This window comes from Grampus griseus, assembly GCF_964374135.1.
Source record: "Grampus griseus genome assembly, chromosome: 16".
In the NCBI taxonomy this organism is placed as follows: domain Eukaryota; kingdom Metazoa; phylum Chordata; class Mammalia; order Artiodactyla; family Delphinidae; genus Grampus; species Grampus griseus.
The window spans coordinates 66,462,979-66,480,613 of record NC_139010.1 but is presented as its reverse complement, the minus strand read 5'-3'; positions in this window follow the sequence as shown (position 1 = coordinate 66,480,613).

The window sequence follows — 17,635 nt, the reverse complement described above, 5'->3', positions numbered from 1 at the left end:
GCACGTAGCAAGCCAAAGCTGCCTTGACAGAACTGTTGTATTAAAGTGAGTTTCCCTACTACCAAATGTAATAAAAATAAATTAGGGGCTGGAATCAGGTCTCATGGCCAGGAACTGAGTGTGATTTTCGTTAGGTGGTTTTACTGAACATGCGGAGTTCCTCTGTAACAACCGACTGATTCACATTAAGACTGCATCCAAATCCCTCCAGTTCACAATCCTCCAATTACAGACAGAGGTGCTTTTCTATTGCTAGTTTATTGGTGTGACACTGCAATCTTTCTTTTAGGAAACCCACAATCTGTATACCTGATAAGCAGATCCAAAACTCCTTGGGTTTTTTTCCACTCTCAGTAATGTTCTTCCCTGAAGAGGCCTTGGCCTTGGCAGTCACTTGCCCAGAGACCCAAATAATTGAATAAATATGTACTTTAAAGAGAAGCTATGTCTCAAAGAAAAACTGTAAACTAAATCACTACTTAGAAATAAGATCATATATCATAGGTTTGTGCATTTCCCTTTTTGACTGAATTCAATAAAATTGGCATAAAAATTCAACAAAAAGTTAAGTTTTAAACTCAAGGCAAGTGGGCTTCTCAGGGACTGAGAGCCCAGAATTTGCACACGTGGTACTTCTGAGAATCTTCAAGTGAGTGGCCGTTTTCTTTACACAGTGATTGGCAGGAGACAGAGATGTCATCTGTGCATGACATAGCCAGAGATGGAGATTGGTGTGACTAACTTTCCTGGGTGGCCCTCGTAAGCAAAGCAACTCTCTTTCCCCAGAGTTCCCCACCTGAGTCTACAAAGTCCATACTTATAACCAAACGACATATTCTAGGCCCCTAACTAAAGATATGTAAGAAAAAATTATGTAACCAGGATGTTAGTAAGAGCCCCTTGACCACGGATATCTAGGTAGATGGCTTTGAACATGTGCCCTCCCTTAAAAAGCACATATAACAACAATGAGAAGACAAGTCAGAGACTGAGAGAAAATATTTGCAAAAGACATCTGATAAAGGACTGTTATTCAAAATATACAAAGAGATCTTAAAACTCAACAATAAGAAAACAAACCTATGATTTAAAAAATGGGCCAAAGACCTTAACAGATACCTCACCAAAGAAGATATACAGATGGGAAATAAACATGTGAAAAGATGCTCCACATCATATGCCATCATATGTCATCAGAGAAATGCAAATTAAAATGAGATACCACTACACAAATCTGGAACACTGACAACAACAAATGCTGGTGAGGAAGTGGAGCAATGGGAACCCTCATTCATTGCTGGTGGGAATGCAGCCACTTTGGAAGACAGGTTGGTGATTCATAAAATGAAATGTACTCTTCCCATATCATCCAGCAATCATGCTCCTTGGTATTTATCCCTCAAAGTTGAAAACTTACATCCACACAAAAACCTGCACATGGGTGTTTATAGCAGCTTTATTAATAACTGCCAAAATTTGAAAGCAACCAAGATGTCCTTTAGTATGTGAACGGATAAATAAACTATGGTACATCCAGAAAATAGAATATTATTCAGGGCTAAAATAATGAACTATCAAGCCATGAAAAGACATGGAAGCCACTTAGTGCATATTACTAAGTGAAAGAGCCAATCTGAAAATGCTACACACTACATGGTTCCAACTATGTGACACTCTGGAAAAGGTAAAACTATGGAGACAGTAAAAAGATCAGCTGTTGTTACGGGTTAGTGGGGAGGGAAGGATAAATAGGCAGAGCACAGGGGATTTTTAGCTCAGTAAAAATACTCTGTATAATACCATAGCGTTGGATACGTGTCATTATACATTTGTCCAAACACACAATGTATAACACCAGGAGTGGACTGTAATGTAAACTATGGATGTCACTGCACATCATCAACTGTAACAAAGGTACCACTCTGGTGCGGGATGTTGATAATGGGGGAGGCTATGCATGCGTGGGGACAGCATGCATACAGGAAATCTCTATACCTTCCCTTCAATTTTGCTATGAATCTAAAACTGCTATAAAAAATACAGTCTTAATAAAAACCAACCAACCATCCAAACAAAAAACACATACACAATTCCATGGCTTGTGGGAGTCCAAAGCCCTTCTCTCTATTTCTGAGAACCCTCCAGGGACTGACAGTCTTGTGGCCTCCTCTATGTCTTGGGCTCCAGATTTGCCATTCGATACTCTTGTTCCTCACACTGACGCAGACTTAACGTTCAGCCCCTTCATTGATTTCTCGTCCACCTCCCACCCACACTTACAACTCCCATGAAACATGCATGGCTTCATAGAGTGGGTGTCACTTCGACATCCACATCACAGAGCAAACAAGGTGGACGATTTCTCCTCTCCAAAGAACTTTTTGGCAACTTCATGGCTCAGGACCCAGCCCCATATCCATTTTCTCCTCTGATTTCTTCTCTTGTTCATCCTCTTCCTGCCTGTGTCCAGGCAGAGGCACATGGGCCTTTTCTTTGAAATCCTTGATGGCATCTGATTCCCAGGTCCCTGAGTCCCACTTGGCACCAAACACTTGATTTTCCAGGTATGTCTTTCCCTCCCTAAATGGAATCCTGGTTCCTGGTAGAAAAAACATGCTCCCCCATGTTTTACTCCAGCATTGCTGCAGAGAGGGGGTGAGGAGCCACCTCACAGCCCCTGTGATGATTCCGAATTGGATTTGCCACCTTGCCTCACCCCTGACTGAAGGAAGGACTTGCCTCAGCAGAGGCAAGCAAGTCCCGAGTTGTGCTATTGCCTCGTCACACGGCAGCCGGGACCTGATCCACGAGGAACCGCAACTTTAGAGTCTCATGAATCAATGGCAGCGCCTACCTTCCATTCAAAGAGCCACCGGCGTCATCAGCGGTAAATGGCCACACACTGCAGTAACTGGCTGCTCTTCTTCACACACGGAGAGACAATAGGGATGTGTGAAAACAGGCCGTGCACAGACGGAGCAGAACAGACGTTCCTGGAACAGATGCAAATGAGCAGAAAGGCATATTCAAACTGTTGAAATCCAGGGATCTGGGCACTCAAATACCTTACCAGCATTTCGAGTCTAGGTCCAGTTGGTTACTTACTTGCCAGGTGACCTCAGGTAAATGGCTGAACTGTCCTTTCTTTGTGCAATGAGGCCCGTGTTACCAGTTCCACATTCACTGAAAGTACTTAACACTGTGCTTAGCATAGTAAGTGCTCCAGAAACGGTGGCTATCTCAGAGACAATTCCCATGGAAAAGGAGCTGGTGCAAAGTCAAGCCCCTGATTTTGCTAAAGTACTGTTAGTGGATATTTGTCTTGTGCAGTTTTGCCCTTCATGCACAGCAGCCCATCTTTAACCTCATTTACAGCAAAGCAAGTTGTAGTCCAGCAGCACCCCAAACCTACCATTCCATGACACTAACCCTCTTTCTTGCTTTCTTCTTTGAAACATATTGAAAGCAAAATAAAATGGGCTCAGATTTTCTATTCTTTATCTATCTGCAGCCAGTGCCATTTCTTTCCTTTATATTTTGCTTACAAACAGTATTTTCTTCTTTCTGGACTCTTCACCAGGCAGTCAACCTGAAGCCTGCTGAGAGGAGAACATGGCAACCAGAATATCAACATGCCCCAACCAGAAATCCTGGATGGGGAGTGTTAGTGCCGGAAGCAGACTGCCAATTGTCCTAAAAAATCACAGCACAGTGCCCAAATTTCAATATGCTGGTGTCCAGACTACATCCTGTATATTGCCTAGAAATGACTCCAAAATCCTTTTCACACCGTAAGTCCTTATGCCCGGTGTGGAGAATACTGTCACTAAATTTACCCATGAACTAGTCCTACCAACACATCTCATAGAAGCCTGGGTCCCCACAAAACAGTAACTGACATCTGTGTAGCCCACTCACCACACCATGGAGGAGATCAAGGGCATTGAACTCATGCCCCACCAGAGAGATGTGTGTCATGGACATGCCAGTCCTCTTCCCACACACAATCATGAGTGCAAATGTCCTGCTCTAAGGAAAGCTTCTGTCTCAAACTACCAAGACTATGGCACTGAGAAATAGTGTATTCAGATGACACAGAATTTCTTCTCTCTACAAAAGGCTGCTGCTTTTTCCTCAAAATAAAATTTCCTTATATTTATTAAAGATCATAAGAAAATGCAATATAACTATTTGACTCTACAGCCATGTAACATTAACATACAGATAATAATGTATTTAGGCATATTATGTGTTAAACTCCTTGAGAAGTGCTTTGCAGGAAATGTTTCATTTACTATCCCAATCCCATGAGATAAGGGCTCTTATTAGCCCCATATTTCAGATGTGGAAGCTGATTCCTGGAAGAGTTTAGATAAATCGTCCAAAACCAGGCAGGTAAAGATCTGGCATTTGAACCTAGATCTGTCTGAGGACAGTATCTAAGCCCTTAGCATTGCATAAAATTCAGTTTACTTTGGATTTTTCAAAGACATAGCTTTTGAATAAAGGCGGCCACTGGACAGATAGTGAAGGATACACCAGCCTAGGGATGTATGGATGGAGGGTGTAGAGCAGATGTATGAGCTATAGTGATGCTGTTTAGAAAGCAAGTAGCACTTCACTCTCTATAAATCCTTGTTAGCATATAATACTTAACGATAGGACAAATTTCTAAGATTCAGCTGAGAAAATAGTCAGCAGTCAATAAATATATGCTATTTGATGAGTTGATTCAGCGTGTCCCCTACTTCCCCTCACCCCTTCCCACTCTAACAGGGAGAACCTATGAGAATACATAATAGTCCAGCTGTTAATCTTGAGAATAAAGACCTCTCTTATAATTCAATGGATGAAGATTTTCAAAATTTAAGCACACTCATACACACACGAGTACAAACACGCTGGGGAAATCTGAAAAATCAGTCAATAAATAATTGAATAAGACTGATGTTAGTATCCTGGTTGTGATATCATGCTACAGTTCTGCACATCACCACTGGGGAGACTAGGCAAAGTATACAAGAATCTCTGTACTATTTCTGACATCTACATGTGAATCTACAATTATTTCAATAAAAGTTTCAGTTAAAACATTTTTAATGACAGCACTGGAGGTTGGCTCAGATCTCTCTCTGTCAGCTCTATGGCACTGCAAGTTTGCACAGAGTCTGAAATGGGTGTAATAAACTTTATTATACATCGGCAAGCTGGATGATAGTTTGCCATACATATTTGTTGATGGGAAACACCCAGATTACTAAACTGGACTTCATCTATCCGAAAAAGGAACTTCCCAACCATTAATAGCCCCTGTCTAAAGGCAACTAACCGTCCTCTGCTGCACCCACCTCCTGGCGCCTACAGCCTCCAACCACACAGGCTCACCCATTCTTCCCTCCTGGGGTTCCATTCAGGGCATATACGTTGTGCGTGGGCTGTTTTTATTTTTGCTTTTTATGACATGCTACCCTAATGAATAACGTATTTATTTATTATAAGAAACAGCTGGACAGATGGATGACTTGCAGATTTTTGCACTCAGTGTGTTACCTGTAATTGAAAAATAATTAGATGATCCATCTGCTCCCTGTCACACATGCCTCAATTTTCTTCACTATCTGTGATATATGAGTCATCGGCATTTTTTTGTACTAATTACTCACTAAGAAAAACTCTTTAGAGAAACTGATTGACCTTGCAGTATAATTTTGCCAACACTTAACATACTGTTGTTCTTTAATATATTTGTCTATGATGAACTTTATTCTTATTAATAATTTTCATTTTATCATGCCAACACTATTGAGATTTCTCTTTATTTGAATTTTATAGACACTGCTGAAATAAGATATCATATAATAGGTGGAACAATTACCTAATATATTATCCCTGTAGTAATTCTTGATAAGAAGGCAAAAAGTTCACACAGGTTACATCTGTCTGCTAATTTTATTCAGAGGTAAAGGCTGCAATAGACAACCACCTTTGGAACCAATTAAATATAATTCTACCATTTTCTCTCCACGACTTGTGTTAATTATCCCACCATGAGATAACACATGTCATTGCAGAAAAAATCTTATTTTTTATCTTTCAAGAATTTTTATTTTAATCCTTTCCTACTCAGGAATATTTGGCTTTTCTTCAGTCGCTCAATCCAGGACAATACTTGCATCACTATGGGAGAGGGAGGGATAACATTTTTTAAGAAAATCCTTATTGACTATGCTTTTAAAAAAATACACAAGACATCTATTTTTGCTGTTAAAAATATAAGATATAGATTTAAAAAATCACTACACTCATCACCTAGAGATAAACATCACTAACACTTTGTTTTTCCTACCAGACTTTAAAAATATGCATTACACCAATGCAGTGTCATGCATTTTAAACCAGTGCAACATCATAATGCTGTTTATTTTTTACTTATTGTTTTCTCAATTAACACTATGTGGAGCAAGCATCTCTCCATGTCAAAAAACATAGATAGGGACCTCCCTGGTGGCGCAGGGGTTAAGAATCCGCCTGCCAATGCAGGGGACATGGGTTCGAGCCCTGGTCTGAGAAGATCTCACATGCCGCGGAGCCACTAAGTCCGTGCGCCACAACTACTGAGCCTGCGTTCTAGAGCCCGTGAGACACAACTACTGAGCCCATGCGCCACAACTACTGAAGCCCGCGTGCCTAGAGCCCGTGCTCTGCAGCAAGAGAAGCCAACGCAATGAGACTCCCGCGCACCACAATGAAGCATAGCCTCCGCTTGCCACAACTAGAGAAAGCCCCCGCACAGCAACAAAGACCCAACACAGCCAAAAATAAATAAATAAATTCGAAAAAAAAAAGAGATGCACTCGTCTCTAAAACAAACAAACAAAAAACCCATAGATCATCACTGTCATTTCTAGAGGCAGCATATCCATTTATTTAACCAGCCTATATGTCTGACATCTAAGTTATTCCAGTATTGCCTGTACTTTTTTATTTTTATTTTTTTGGTACGCGGGCCTCTCAGTGTTGTGGCCTCTCCCGTTGCGGAGCACAGGCTCTGGACGCACAGGCTCAGCGGCCATGGCTCACGGACCCAGCCGCTCCGCGGCATGTGGGATCTTCCCAGACCGGGGCACGAACCCGTGTCCCCTGCATCAGCAGGCGGACTCTCAACCACTGCGCCACCAGGGAAGACCTTGCCTGTACTATTGATTCATGCTTAGTTTCTTTCTGATAGCTTCCCTGAAGCCTAGAGGGCAGATATGTCTGAGTAGGTCTGAGAGGCTCACCTGTAATGAGCCTCTGGGGCAAAATTATTTTCTCCATTTCTAGAAGTCACTTCATTTTGCATAGGAAAACAGGAGAAGCCTGAGATTTAGCTAAGGCTTATGATTTTCTAGCTCGAGCTCATTTTCCTTCTCTCCGCTCCCTGTGTTGGGGCTGGTCCTGAGCCTTCCATCTCACAGTCATTCCTGTGATGGCAGCAGATGGCTCAGGAATTAAAGCAGCTCCCTCTCTTTCATGGTACATTTTCTGTTATTCGTGGCTGACTCAGCATATAGTGGAAAGTTTTAGGTACCCTGTTATTTCATGGCTTGGGCGAAAAACAAACAAAGGAAATCTTATAACAAAAAGAATTCCACCTTCTTCTTCTTCTCCTCCTCTCCTCCTTCTTCTTTTCATTGTGGTAAGAACATTTAGCCTGACATCTACCCTCTTAACAAAATTCTAAGTGTACATCACTAATGTTAACTGAGAGAGTCGTACAGCAGATCTTTAGAACTTATTCATCTTGCATAAATGAAACTTTATACATGTTGAATGACTCCCCATTCCTCCCCAAAGGACAAATGGAGAAAGAAAATGTGATATAATTATTTAATGGCCTATTATTCAGCCTAAAAAATAAGAAAGTTCTGCCATATGAGACAACATGAATACATCTTGAGGACATTATCCTAAGTGAGATAGACAGAAGGACAGATACTGTGTGGTTCCATTTCCTTGAGGCATCTAAAATCGTCCACTTTTGTCTTAAGAATATGATAGAATATCACATTGAAATTTTAAATCTCTCATTTCTGTCTTCCCTGTATCCCCTTAAGAATTCTTGCAAAGAAAAAAGAAAGGGCGAGGCTAGGTAGTTTGATTAAATTTCTCCACATTGAATGTTCATCTTGCAGTTAGAGGGTAGAGCAGACATGCCCACTCTCTGATGCCCCACGCAATCCCCCAGAAATGAGCCTGGAGACTCTCCATCCAGAAGGATGTGCTGGGCTCCCCACAGTTCCTCCACTTTCCCGCTGTCACTGCTTAATTGGTCCTGTATTGCAGCTGGCTTCCTGGACTAACACTGACCTTCCTCAGAAGGAATGTGAGAGTCTCAAATTCAACAGCTCACATGGGAACCTGAGCCTAGGCCTGACAGCCAACTTTGAAAATGAACTTTCCTTCTGGAACTGGGGACTTGGCTATGTTTTCAACAAGGTCCTTACTTTATAGCTCAATTCTGAGAACTGCTCTCTCAAAACCTGGCAGCCGCCAACAGGTAAGTGTGAGGTCCTGTCTTCTTCTCGTCTTGGTCTTATCTTCTTCTAGAATTTTCATCGTCTCTTGCCCTGGACCACCATGGCCTGTGTCTCTGTCTCCTGTTGCCCTGATCTACACACCCGGACTTAAATTCATCACAAATCTTCATCGATGTTCCTGATGACAACTGAAGTGTTTTCTCAAACTTTCTGGACATCAGGCTTCACTTGTCTGTTGCTGTAGAGTCCCTTCTTCTCTGAGGTTTCATCCACCAGTTATGGGGTAGAATAAAACCGAGATTAGGAGCCTTAGTTGTGAACCACAGGGCTTAGACAGCTCTGCCCTAACGGTATTCATCTGGGGTACATTTAACCAACAGCTCTGCTTTGCTGGCCTTGTCCCTGTTCTCAACATCACTTTCCCACTACCCTCCCATTGCCTGACTGCCTCCCAAACAAACTCCTTGGGTTCAAATCTTCCTCTCAGTGTCTGCTTCTGGGAAACACAACCAAGACAACCCCTCAGCTCAAATACATGTTTTCTGGATCTCCACTGTCTGCAGAGTAAAGCCCAAACCTCTTATTTCTTACAGCCCATTGTGAAGGGCCCCTAACCTTCATTTCTAATGGCCCTTTTCACCACACCCCTCAGGTGGCTACTGGTCAGAGCCAGATTAAGGCCCTGCTGTCCTCCGTCCACAATTTCCATTGTTTCTGCCCCAGAGCTAGCTCTCCTGTTTTCCTCTGGCCTGGGACACCCTGTAGCAGGACATGAGGAGCACAGAACCTAGAGGCAGAGAAGAGTAATAAAAAAGCCCATATTTAGAGCTATTTTTTACTTTTAGGAAGTAAAACACAAGTTAGTACTATGGAAGTTAAATAATAATTTAGTCCCAGTTATTTTCTCTATCAAAGGTCAGAAGAGATTCCACTGCATATAACACAAGAAAAATAAAACATAACAAATGAGAAGACAAGGCATCACTTTGTCCTTAAAAGATTTCCACAAATGCCTGAGCCAGACTGTCTGCCAATTCACTGTGATGTTTATGAAACACATAATAGCTGAAAGGAATTCAGACTCTCACAAAGGAGTATTTTTGTCATCCAGACACACGTTTCCCCCAAGTTTCTTCTTTGCTTCCAGATTTAAGAATCTGTTCAGGGCACACATACAAAAAAAAAAATAATCACCACGTTAAGAGGGTAATTTGGAAGGAGTTCCACGGAACAGCCTCTGCTGTATAACTGAAGAGATGCCTCTCATACATCCACATGGGGCTTCGGAACTCTTAGTGCGAGTCACTGCCAGTTTCCGAGACAAGGCCTGGTAATGCTTCAAAGCAAAAGCTAGGATGAATTTTTCACCACAGAAATAAAGTGAGCTTACATTTTCCTCTCACTCCTGCATTTCCCCTTCCCTCTGCTTCTGGGAATCATGCTCCCTGGAAGCACATTACTTGGAGTTACTTGATCAGTCAGGCAATATGCATACGTTGTCTGAGGACCTACTGTGCACCCAGTGCTGAAGAGATAAGTACCGGAAGGGCCTGCTATCACGTAAAGATCAGGCTGGCAGGTCACATCTCAGGCCTCTGGGGGGACTTAAATTTCCTTGAGGGCCAGCAAGATGTTTTGAATCTTACTCTAGTGCTGCAAGGACTTCACAGAGAATAGTGTGCCATGTGCAAACTCTAAATCAAGACAAAGACTGACCGGGTGACTGATGTGCTCCCTCAGCTTAGATCAGACCAAAAACCTTTGCTGCACCTGGCTCCAGGAAAAGGTTTTTTCCTATGACTTCCTGGAAGGGCTTGGGATTAGGGCTGCTTTGGGTTACAAAAAAATTGCCTGGCTTTAATAATGAGCACATTTAATATCTTACATAGCAAGAAGTGCAGAGGTGGCTGGACCCAGGGTCCTTAAGCCACAGCTGCATCCCATCACCCTAGCTGGATGTTTCCAAGCTTTCTACTCCTTGACATGTGGGCCTTGTTCATCAGGTTATTTCCCTCACGTTCACACGCTGATAGAACAGCATCTTTCCAAAAAGTCCGATTCTCTCTTCTCATGTGTTTCTTTTTAATAGCAGACACTTTTCTCAGGATACCCTCCTCAAGCCTCTTTGATTCATGCTAAACCAACCCCTGGAAAGAAGGATTAGGTTATGTTGTTTGGCTGAAACTAACCAGTATAGGATCCCCAAGTCTTGTGTGGAGGGGATGAACACTCAAGACAGATTCTTGGGTTGGCAGACAACTGTGTTGATGATTCTCTGGGGGTCAGTCTTCTTACTTTTCCAACTGAGGCATAATACCTCTTCTCTAAATATGGGATGATTGGGAAATCTAATTCAAAGAGTATTACCATGCCTCTCTGGTTACTGAGCACTGCACCAGATGCCATAATGTGCAAAGAGATGACTGACACTCTCCTAGTCCTTAGGTTACTTATAATCTCATGGGGACACTAATATAATTCACATTATATAAGACAAAGTTTATTATTAGAAAAGCCATGTGAGAGTTTAAACTACTCTGGGCACTACTCTGAGTCAAGACTAGAACCAGCTCATCCCAGACTAGCCTTTTAAGTACATCCCTGTTTCTCAGGGCAAGTGCAAGTCTGGGCCATAACTGAAAGCCTGGAGCCAGGATTAAGATAAAGGGCTTGGCTGACCATTGGTCTGGCCACCGACTTTCATCAGTGGATTATTCTGGGGTAACTACTGCTGGTGATGTAGCACCTGCAACTCCAAGGAGGGAAATGAAGCAGCATTTATTGAGAGCCAGTTACAGGCCAGACTTTTTCATGCTTTACCTCATGCAATAAAATTCAAGAGCATCCAACAAGGTTTAAGGTGGTTGCTATTATTCCCAGAGTTGTAAATAAGGCAGTTGACATTCAGAAAAGTTAAGTAGCTCCCCTGAATTGCCATGAGATCATATCAAACTAGCTGTAGTCAAGATCAGAATCTCTCTTTTTGGGGCCTTGAGTTTTGTAGCTTTTATAGACAGACAGTGATCCAGGTCCCTACAGGCAAGAATAGAAGTCTCCAGGCAAGAAGCATATTGGTGGTTAGCTGCAATGTCCTAAAATAATCAGCCAGAATGCTAAGAAGAACAGTGTACATGCTGATGGCTGTGAATTTGAATCATTTGTCTTAAGACAACTATTAGATCCCAAGAAGTGAATGTGGGGTTGGGGAGAGGGGTTCTAATGTGTTCCTATTTCTCTGCAGAGTTTACGCTTTAGTTTTTATATTAAACCACTGCGATCTTTATTTTAGTAGTCCCTTCCCTCAAAGAACTTACATTCTAGCTGTGATCTGAGGGCAACTAATAAAAAGAAAGTGCAGTAAGAGAGTACAGCGGCTATGCTGAGGCAAGTACTATCCTGGAGTACACAGTGGGAGAATCTGACCTTAGGCAGTGGCCAAGGAGGCTTCTTAGAAGAAGGGAATGAACACATTCCACACATTCTTCATTGGAGAAGCAGAGAAAAGAGCCAAGGAAACTAGGGCGTGAAGGGAAATAGCCCTTGGAGAACGTCATCACTAAAGAATTCTCCTCTTTATCTGTCTCCTCTTTCTTTGCCTGTGGAGGTTGGATACCAAACTTGAAATTCTGAAATACTGTGGAATCCAGGACAGAGATATTCATACTCAGTAAGCAGGAAAGCAGCAGGGTACAAGTTAGCCCTTGGAAAAACAACATCTGAATCAACCACTCCATTCACTAGTCATTCCCCATCTATTCTAACTAATTGACTTTAAGTTGCACTTTTCACTTTAACATTTATTGTAAGCACAAAGTCATTACTGAAAATATGAGAATCTTGAAAAAAGAGAAAGAAAATAAAATTAAATGAAAACAGGGAGTAATACCTAAGTTAGAAGGAACTGAAAAATCTTCAGACTTGGCTGTGTAAAATTTAAAATCTTACTTCATTTAATTACAAGGCAGACTGGGAAAAATATTTCCAGTAAATATGTCAAAAGATTATTATACTTTTATCAGAAGAGCTCATACAAATAAATAAGACATTAATAAATAGAATGATTAAAAATTAGAAAGAGGATATTAAATTGTAAAATAACCATGTGAAAGAATGTTCAATTTTTTAAGAAATATTAATTAAAGCAATCAGGAGATATCACTGTCACCTGTCAAACTGGCCAAGACTATTTTAAAAATGAAAATGGCCAGTGTTGGCAAGGATGCAGCTGACACTCACACATGCTGAGAGTGTACCCCTCTTCAAGGAAGCTCTTAGACAATTTGAATCCAAGTGTTAAAAGTGTCCAAAGCCTTTAACGCGATTATCTGCTAATTTATTCGGAAAAAAAAAGCCCCCCAAGTGCAGTATAGTCCTTAAGCACAAGGAAATTTTCAGCCCAAATTTTCAAATATAGAAATTTGTTTAATAGAGAATACATAATAAATAACTTAAAAGTTGTTCTTATGGAGCATATGTTCTTTTTGTAATGTCAAAATAGTAACTAAATGCAAGAGGATATGAAAACATAAGGAGCCACACCAAGAGACTGCCTTGTCTTTAAGGAGCTTGCCAGCCAAGTGACTGGGGCAAACACACATGGACACAACACTGAGAGTAACACAAACACAAAGGGTTAACAGGGGAGGTGTGACAGAGTGAAAACACGTCACTTATGGGGATCCATTACGGAGGCAAATTAGATAGCTGGGATTAATCATGAATCTTCCTTTTCGCATTTATTTGTATTTTTAAATTGGAAAACGAATGCAAGTTTGTTGCGGAAAATACAGAGAAAGTAAAAATTACTTGTCATATTCCAGACCATAGTTAACCTCTTGGCAAGTTTCCTTCTTTTTTTTTTTTCAGCAAAGATGTCTAAGATTAGGAAGAATGAGATCTGAGAAAGAATTGCTGGATATTCTTGGGAGTAAAAGCAAGCAGGTCTTGTAAACGTACGGCACTCATTTAGACATTGTACTAGTGATACTCAAGGCCCAGTTTTTTCATCAGTGAAAGTAGGTGATAACAATAATGCCATTCTCATTAAAGGGTCATTGTGGGGATTAAATGACATAATGACATTAATTTGCTAGGGCTGACATAATAAAATACCAGACTGGGTGGCTTAAACAACAGAAATTTATTTTCACAGTTCCGGAGGCTAGAAGTCCAAGATCAAGATGTTGGGATGTTTATTTCTTTGAGGCCTCTCTCCTTGGCTTGTAGATGTCCACCTTGTTGCTATGTCCTCACACGGTCATCTTTTGGTCTGTGTTGTCTGTGACATAATCTATTCTCTTTAGAAGGACATCAATCATATTGGATTAGGGTCCACTTCATTTTACCTTAACTACCTCTTTTTTTTTTTTTAACATCTTTATTGGAGTATAATTACTTTACAATGTGGTGTTAGTTTCTGCGGTAACAAAGTGAATCAGATATATGTATACATATATCCCCATATCCCCTCCCTCTTGAGTCTCCCTCCCACCCTCCCTATCCCACCCCTCTAGGTGGTCACAAAGCACCGAGCTGATCTCCCTGTGCCATGCAGCTGCTTCCCACTAGCTATCTATTTTACATTTGGTAGTGCATATATGTCCATGCCACTCTCTCACTTCGTCCCAGCTTATCCTTCCTCCTCCCTGTGTCCTCAAGTCCATTCTCTACGTCTGTGTCTTTATTCCTGTCCTGCCCATAGGTTCTTCAGAACGATTTTCTTTTTCAGGTTCCATATATATGTGTTAGCATATGGTATTTGTTTTTCTCTTTCTGACTTACTTCACTCTGTATGACAGATTCTAGGTCCATCCACCTTACTACAAATAACTCAATTTCATTTCTTTTTATGGCTGAGCAATATTCCATTGTAAATATGTGCCACATCTTCTTTATCCATCCATTCATTTGTCAATGGACACTTAGGTTGCTTCCATGTCTTGGCTATTGTGAATAGTGCTGTAGTGAACATTGTGGTACATGACTCTTTTTGAATTATGGTTTCCTCAGGGTATATGCCCAGTAGTGGGATTGCTAGGTCATATGGTAGTTCTAGTTTTACTTTTTTAAGGAACCTCCATACTGTTCTCCATAGTGGCTGTATCAATTTACATTCCCAACAACAGCGCAAGAGGGTTCCCTTTTCTTCACACCCTCTCCAGAATTTATTGTTTGTAGATTTTTTGATGATGGCCATTCTGACCAGTGTGAGGTGACATCTCACTGTAGTTTTGATTGGCATTTCTCTAATGATTAGTGATGTTGAGCACCCTTTCATGTGTTTGTTGGCAATCTGTCTGTCTTCTTTGGAGAAATGTCTATTTAGGTCTTTTGCACATTTTTGGATTGGGTTGTTTGTTTTCCTGATATGGAGCTGCATGAGCTGCTTGTATATTTTGGAGATTAATCCGGCATCAGTTGCTTCATTTGCGAATATTTTCTCCCATTCTTAGGGTTGTTTTTTTGTCTTCTTTACAGTTTCCTTTGCTGTGCAAAAGCTTTTAAGTTTCATTAGGTCCCATTTGTTTATTTTTGTTTTTATTTCCATTTCTCTAGAAGGTGGGTCAAAAAGGATCTTGCTGTGATTTATGTCATAGAGTGTTCTGCCTATATTTTCCTCTAAGAGTTGTAGAGTGTCTGGCCTTACATTTACGTCTTTAATCCATTTTGAGTTTACTTTTGTATGCAGTGTTAGGGAGGGTTCTAATTAAATTCTTTTACATATAGCTGTCCAGTTTTCCCAGAACCACTTATTGATGAGGCTGTCTTTTCTCCATTGTATACTCTTGCCTCCTTTATCAAAGATAAGGTGACCATATGCATGTGGGTTTACCTCTGGGCTTTTATCCTGTTCCATTGATGTATAGTTCTATTTTTGTGCCAGTCCATACTGTCTTGGTAACAGTAGCTTTGTAGTATAGTCTGAAGTCAGGGAGCCGGATTCCTCCAGTTCCATTTTTCTTTCTCAAGATTGTTTTGGCTATTTGGGGTCTTTTGTGTTTCCATACAAATTGTGAAATTTTTTGTTCTAGTTCTGTGAAAAATGCCAGTGGTAGTTTGATAGGGATTGCATTGAATCCATAGATTGCTTTGGGTAGTAGAGTCATTTTCACAATGTTGATTCTTCCAATCCAAGAACATGGTATATCTCTCCATCTGTTTATATCGTCTTTAATTTCTTTCATCAGTGTCTTACAGTTTTCTGCATACAGGTCTTTTGTCTCCTTGGGTACGTTTATTCCTAGCTATTTGATTCTATTTGTTGCAATGGTAAATGGGAGTGTTTCCTTAATTTCTGTTTCAGATTTTTCATCATTAGTGTATAGGAATGCAAGAAATTTCTGTGCATTAATTTTGTATCCTGCTACTTTACTGAATTCATTGATTAGCTCTAGTAGTTTTCTGGTAGCATCTTTAGGATTCTCTATGTATAGTATCATGTCATCTGCAAACAGTGACAGTTTTACTTCTTCTTTTCCAGTTTGGATTCCTTTTATTTCTTTTTCTTCTCTGATTGCTGTGACTAAAACTTCCAAAACTATGTTGAATAACAGTGGTGAGACTGGGCAACTTTGTCTTGCTCCTGATCTTAGAGGAAATGATTTCAGTTTTTCACCAGTGAGAATGATGTTGGTTGTGGGTCTGTCATATATGGCCTTTATTATGTTGAGGTAGGTTCCCTCTATGCCTCTTTTCTGGAGAGTTTTTAACATAAATGGCTGTTGACTTTTGTTGAAAGCTTTTTCTGCACCTGTTGAGATTATCATATGGTTTTTATCCTTCAATTTGTTAATATGGTGTATCACATTGATTGATTTGCATATATTGAAAAATCCTTGCATTCCTGGGATAAACCTCACTTGATCATGTGTATGATCCTTTTAACGTGTTGCTGGATTCTGTTTGTTACTATTTTCTTGAGGAGTTTTGCATCTATGTTCATCAGTGATATTGGCCTGTAGTTTTCTTTTTTGTGACATCTTTGTCTGGCTTTGGTATCAGGGTGATGGTGGTCTCCTAGAATGAGTTTGTGAGTGTTCTTCCCTCTGCTATATTTTGGAAGAGTTTGAGAAGGATAGGTGTTAGCTCTTTTCTAAATGTGTGGTAGAATTTCCCTGTGAAGCCATCTGGTCTTGGGCTTTTGTTTGTTGCAAAAATTTTTAATCACAGTTTCAATTTCAGTGCTTGTGATTGGTCTGTTTATATTTTCTATTTCTTCCTGGTTCAGTCTCAGAAGGTTGTGCTTTTCTAAGTATTTGTCTGTCTCTTCCAAATTGTCCATTTTATTTGCATAAAGTTGCTTGTAGTAATCTCTCATGAACCTTTGTATTTCTGCAGTGTCAGTTGTTACTTCTCCTTTTTCATTTCTAATTCTATGGATTTGAGTCTTCTCCCTTTTTTTCTTGATGAGTCTGGCTAATGGTTTATCAATTTTGTTTATCTTCTCAAAGAACCAGCTTTTAGTTTTATTGATCTTTCCTATCGTTTCCTTCATTTCTTTTTCATTTATTTCTGATATGATCTTTATGAGTTCTTTCCTTCTGCTAACTTTGCAGTATTTTTGTTCTTCTTTCTCTAATTGCTTTAAGTGTAAGGTTAGGTTGTTTATTTGAAATGTTTCTTGTTTCCTGAGGTAGGATTGTATTGCTATAAACTTCCCTCTTAGAACTGCTTTTGCTGCATCCCATAGGTTTTGGGTCATCGTGTTTTCATTGTCATTTATTTCTAGGTATTTTTTGATTTCCTCTTTGATTTCTTCAGTGATCTCTTGGTTTTTAAGTAATGTATTGTTTAGCCTCCATGTGTTTGTATTTTTTACATTTTTTTTTCCTGTAATTGATATCTAGTCTCATAGTGTTTTGGTCAGAGAAGATACTTGATACGATTTCAGTTTTCTTAAATTTACCAAGGTTTGATTTGTGACCCAAGATATGATCTATCCTGGAGAATGTTCCTTGAGCACTTGAGAAGAAAGTGTCTTCTGTTGTTTTGGGATGGAATGTCCTATTAATATCAATTAAGTCCATCTGGTCTAATGTGTCATTTAAAGCTTGTGTTTCCTTATTTATTTTCATTTTCGATGATCTGTCCATTGGTGAAAGTGGGGTGTTACAGTT